Source organism: Lagenorhynchus albirostris, chromosome 11 (assembly GCF_949774975.1).
Source record: "Lagenorhynchus albirostris chromosome 11, mLagAlb1.1, whole genome shotgun sequence".
NCBI classification, from domain to species: Eukaryota; Metazoa; Chordata; class Mammalia; order Artiodactyla; family Delphinidae; genus Lagenorhynchus; species Lagenorhynchus albirostris.
In genome coordinates, this window is record NC_083105.1 from 94,164,728 (window position 1) to 94,171,020 (window position 6,293).

The following is a 6,293-nucleotide window of genomic DNA, read 5'->3' on the forward strand; positions in this document are numbered from 1 at the left end:
GAGGCTTAGCATCAAAATAGTTTGCCCCAAAGAAGTCTCCATTTTAAGGGTAACAGAGTTTGGACCAAAATAAAAGATGTCTTAAAAAGGAAAAAAGACAAACATTTTTAAAACAAAAGGAGATGTTAAACATGTTCCAAAGGGAAAGTTTGTAAAAGGCAAAATTTTTGAAAAGCAAATTTAAGCAAATAAGATATTTTTAACAAGAATTTTCGTGGGGGGACTTCCCTGGTGGTCCAGTGGTTAAAACTTTGCCTTTCAATGCAGGGGGTGCAGGTTCGATCCCTAGTCAGGGAGCTAAGATCCCACATGCCTCACGGCCAAAAAACCAAAACAGAAACAATATTGTAACAAATTCAATAAAGACTCTAAAAATCGTCCACATCAAAAAAAAAATCTTAAAAAAAAAAAAAAGAATTTTCGTGGGATACCAAATTAAAACTCCAAGTGTGCCCTGGATCTATGCCCTGTCCTCTTGTCAGCCCTCCATGGCCACCCCTCCAATTGCCTTGTTCTCCATGGGGCTACAAGATCCTGGTTGGAATTAACATAAACAGAAAATATGATGCTAATTTGAGGAAGCTAAATTTGGCCATAAAAACCATTTAAAAGTAAAATTTAAAACAAGTGACAGCTGAATTAAAACAGATATAAGAAGGGTCGGTCCCAAGAGAGTCGACCCAGAATGATGGATGTGCCCAGAAAAACTTAACTATCTAGAGTTTAAACATGGGAAATATGCAGCCTCCTCGGGATTTAGATTCTGGGGTGCTTCAGAGACCTCCAGGACCACTCTAGAATGGAACCCTTTAGACTTGAAGGGGAGAGCTTCCTCAATGTCCAGCTGGTTCCTCATACTTTGCGAGTCCAGATCTGAGCTTATCATCTTCCCCCTCATATTAATTCTTCCTCCTCACATTAATTCTTCCTCCAGCTTTCCTGTTTCATTAACAGCATGGCCAGTTTCCCAACGTCCAGTCTCGTAACACCAAAATAATCTTTATCGGCTTCTCCTTGAATTCCTGGTAAGTCATGGGGCATCTAAGTCATGTCTCTTGCCTTAATCTCTTCCATCCCCATCCACTTTGTCCAGTTTCTTCAATTATACTTCTTTCCTCAACCACTGCGTCAGCTTCCCACATTCTCCAATCTTCTTTCTCTTCCCTTAGAACCCACTCAATAATCTACCAAAGTCATCCTCTCAGAGCATGCTCCAATTATGTCATGCCCCCCCAAGAAAACCATTGAAGGACTTCCCATGATCCCACCAAATCAGTTTAAAATTCCTAACTCTGGGGCTTCCCTGGTGGCGCAGTGGTTGAGAGTCCGCCTGCCGATGCAGGGGACACGGGTTCGTGCCCCGGTCCGGGAAGATCCCACATGCCGTGGAGCGGCTGGGCCCGTGAGCCGTGGCCGCTGAGCCTGCGCGTCCGGAGCCTGTGCTCCGCAGCGGGAGAGGCCACAACAGTGAGAGAGAGGCCCGCGTACCGCAAAAAAAAAAAAAAAAAAATTCCTAACTCTGAGAGTCAGCACCTTCTGCAGCAGAGAACCTACTCTACATTTCCAAAGAGCTCGCTCGCTCCAGCTAGCTTTCCCCGCTCCATGCTTTATCCGCCCATCCTTCTGAACTACCTTCCCTCTTCCTCCTATGGGTACAGCTTCCAAACTTTTACCCACCCTTGAAGTTCATCTCAGATGCTCCTCAAAGGCATGAGCCCACGGAGCACAGCTGGCTGAGGGCCAGAGCAGATTCCTCTAAGACAGGGGTCACTCTAATCCAGGTCCAAGGGATGCGTTACTTAGGAAATCCATGGATGGCTCCAGGGCAATTTGTGAGTGTCCAAAATTTTATGGGGAAAAAACATATGTATGTTTTTGCAGAGATAGCTTTTATCAAATTTAAGGACCCCAAAAAGGTCTTTAAACACCCACCTAAGGGCATCTTTCCCCTCTTCCTTCTCAGCATCAGTCATGCTTGTACCTGCATTGGAACCACCTGTCCAGTTCTCCTTAAACCACCATGGCAGACAGGGTCTGTCACTCATCATGCTATCTCCCAGCACCTTCCCTGACACCACACAATTATATTAAACATCTGCTAATTGCCAGGCAGCATGCTAAATGCGGACGTAATAAATGAACAATGGGTTCCCTGCCCTCACGGTGCTCTAGTGAGGAAGCCATGCAGTTAAACCCACAATTAAAATAGTTTGTAAAGAACATTCTGATGACTATGCACAAGGTGTTATGTAAACCCTGACAAAGCGCATCCCAGTAGGGCCTGGGGTGGTCTGGCCACCCTTCCAAAGATGAGAAATGGCTGAGTCTTGAGGTATCAGAAAGGGAGAGCCAAATACCAAAGAAAGGAGGGGAAAAGGAATAGCATGGGGGAACGCTTCCCAAAGCACGGAATAAGTAGTACATTTTAGCTCGAGGATAGAATGGTATGGGGAGGAAAGGTGGAGATGGACAGGTTTAGCACTCTGAATTTTATCATGAACAACATGAAGGCGCCAATGAAGGATTAACAGCAGAGGAAGAAAAAAAAAGGCAGAGGAAGGACATGATAGTATTTGCATTTTAAGCCATCATCTTTGCAACAGAGTGGAGAATGAGCTATAGCTGTGAATTCTTAAGAGACTTTTCAGCTACTTTAAATAAATGCTATTAAAGATCTAAACTAATATCATAGCAAAGGAGTTAGAAAGAAAGGGAAAGGGTCTAGAAATATTTAGGATTTAAAATCAAGAAGATACAGTTACTAATTAGATATAAAGAATTAAGGAGAAGGTGGAATTGTGAATGACACTTGGGTTTCTAGCGTCTAACTGCATCTAAGTGATGGGTGGTTATTTCCTGAGACCAGGGATACAAAAGGGGGAGGAAAGTACTGGGTTCTGTGGAATTTGTGGTTCTTATGAGACTGGATCCAGAAAATTGGTCTGAGCCAAGATGCAGATTTTGGAATCATTATAAGATCGGTGGTGATTAATTGTATGAATTTTAATGAAGTCTCTCAGGCAGAATACAGAGATAAAATGAACAGAGGGGTCAAGGAAAACCAACCAACCAACCAAACAAACAAACAAACAAAAAAGAATATTCACTGGACTAGGGAATCTGAAGTGACCGTTGACCCTTAGGAAAGCGATCGTTTTGGAATGGTGAGGGCAGAAGCAAATCTGCTTGAGAAAACCAGTAAGGAGTCAGGCTGTAAAACCGTGCCCTGGGCTTCCCTGGTGGTGCAGTGGTTGAGAGTCTGCCTGCCGAGGCAGGGGACACGGGTTCGTGCCCCGGTCCGGGAAGATCCCACAGGCCACAGAGCAGCTGGGCCCGTGAGCCATGGCCGCTGAGCCTGCACGTCCAGAGCCCGTGCTCTGCAACGGGAGAGGCCACAGCAGTGAGAGGCCCGCGTACCGCAAAAAAAGAAAAATTGCCCTAAGACCAGGTGAGAGGGCCTTTCCCAGGCCTGCGCTTTATGGCTCTGCTCTGTTTGTCCTCCAGCCACACCCCTACACGGACAAGAAGTCCTTGGGCTTGGAGCCAAAGGAGCATACCCACTGGAGCCCACATGCTCCTTCCAGATTATATTCTGATTATCCAGGACCCCAAATTCCCTGCCCAAACACCCCCAAGCTCCTTTCTAGGCCTCCTTCCCCTGGGCTTTCTCTCAAGTCTAGTCCATACAGAGGTCAGACCATGTCATAGGTGTGCACACTCTTGGACCAAGAAATGGCTGAGGGGTGGCCATTTGCAGGATGCGGAAGGGGTGAGGATTGGTTTTGCATGTGTGGGGCTGGGATCTCCACAGTCGTGCACTCAAGGTCCCTGAGGATGGAGCCTGGAGTGAAGGGTGAGGGAAGCAGGCTGTGAGCCAGAAACCTGGTACCAACCCTCCCCTGCAAAACCATGTTCTACCCCAGAACCCCAAGGACTCTGAGAATTCTAAATTTGATCCTGGCCTTCTAGGTCTATTTATCAAGGTAGAACAGTAGAACACACTTTATTTAGCAGCTCATTAACTTGATATGTAAGTTTTAAATATTCAGACGCAGTGTGCAGACCTCCATTTGTGCTCTTACTTGGGGCCCACAGGTGTCAAGGTGAGGCCTGGTGGAGACATAGATAACAAGACACACCTTCAATAAACATGAGAGTGAAGAGACAGCAAGAGGTAAAGTATTAGGGTAGAAGGGAGTGTTTTGTTTTGTTTTGCTTAAGACGGGATAAACTTAAACATAAGTTACCCACAAGAGAACACTTCCGGTAGAGGGAGAGAGAGGTTGGAGATACAGGGAAAAGGGGTGTACCAAAAAGTATCCTTAAGGAACTAACAGCATGGAATTCAAAAAATGTGGGTGGGAATGGGAACGTCCAAGGAAAGGCCATGGGAATGAGTGGCTGAAATGAAGTTAAACTGAACAATTAAGAGTTGTCTGCATCGATCTTCTACCTGTCCTTCCAGGAGCTCTGACAAGCATTAAACACAATGAGAGGTAAAGAATTTGAATTACTCTGGAGCAAGAAATTAGTAGAGTCAGTTCAATTATGCCATGTTGAAGTGAGTGTGGTAACTTGGTTTATGGAAACAAATCTGGGTTTAAATATTACGGCCAGGATGATTTTAACGTCTTTAAAATAAGGTGACCAAGTGTCAGATTCATGAGTGTAATCTATGTCACTCATAAATCCAGTACTATAATGCTCAAAACCTGATTCTGCAATGCCTAGTTACCTCAAGAGCTATGGCAAAATTGTACCCAAATACTCAAAACAGCTTTACTTTTTTTTTCTATTTCAATCAACTTGTATCATGTCAGGCATCAGAATCACCAATTGAAAAGTATACCTTTTTAATACCATTTTTTAAAAATGCAATTTATTTAAGCTAAAGAAAAAAACCCAAAGAGTTCACTCATTTCTCCCAGCCCCCAGCCCCACCCCTGTCGACCACTTGATTCACCTTAAAAATTATAGATATATGCGCCCTTTGTCATTATTTTACAAGAGGGAGGAAAAGTTGTGAAATCAAACCAAAATAGTAAGGTTTCATCATTTTCAAAAGCTTGTCAATTATTATACTAAGGAGTTAGAATCATTCTAAAGTTCCTAGGTAAACTGGGTTTAAGCTATTGATATGCTAATAAAAGTGGGAAAATTAAGATTGATTCTAAACCATGAGATCAGAGAATGGAACAAGCAGTCCTAGCTTAAGAACACCCAGTTTACAAAATTATATATGTATATTTATAGCCAGAGTCATGCTAAAGGCCATGTTCTCCTATATTCAATGGCAAACTCTGACATGACCGGGGAAGAGTGATTCCCAGGCAGCCATATGTCCATCTCCCCCTGCATCAGATATACTCCTCTTACCATGAAGGGTCTGGAGGGGCAACAGAGGGCTCCAGGCTCCAGAATTTAACTAACTCATTTCCCATTGAAAACAACAACAATAATCAAATCATTATGAAACTTCTTTTCCAGGCTAGACTTACAAAAGTCTTTTTAGCCCATATGATCAGTAAGATCGTTGTAAATTGTCTCTATGGAAAATATGCTCTGAGTCCCAAACAATCAGCTTAAGAAGATAACTTTTGGAAGTGACTCATATAGGTCTCTAAGAGGCTATCAATAACCGATGCCATTTGAGATTAATTTAATTTAAAATATGTTGAAGTCTTATTTTCGGGTTCCATTGTGTCTTTTTTTTGTACATTACTCTGTGTGCAGTTATTTCATCCAAGACCACAGGGGAGTGAAAGATGGCCTACTCCACATTAAAACCACTCTTATCGTATTGGCGTTGACATGATGCTGGGGTCCACAGCACCAACCCTACTTTCCACGCTTCATTCTGGTCCTTACTGCACCCAGAAAGGCGCAAATCTTTCCTTCTCTCATAGAGTCCGTACAGATTACGCCCCAGGTAATGCAATGCATGGGTTCCTGCAAATGTAGGTGACGCATAACGTTGTGAATTGCTTTATATGTTGAAGACACGTTACAGGAGTTCGCTACTTCAAAGAAAATCTACAAGCATCTCATTTGTGAATGTCATAACCCATTCTGATTCAAGATAATAACCTCTCTCTAATGTATTAGCTTATAAGTTTCCATTTTTTGCTTAAGAGGTTTAATTAAAGCAAGATAAAACTATACTTTCAGTTCCTGAAAGTAGCTTAACGTCTCTGATAACTGCCAACTTGTCCAAATCAAACTGATTGACAACTTAATTAGGAATAAATGTCATTATCATCCATATTTTTCCTACATTTTTTGAAAGAAAACAT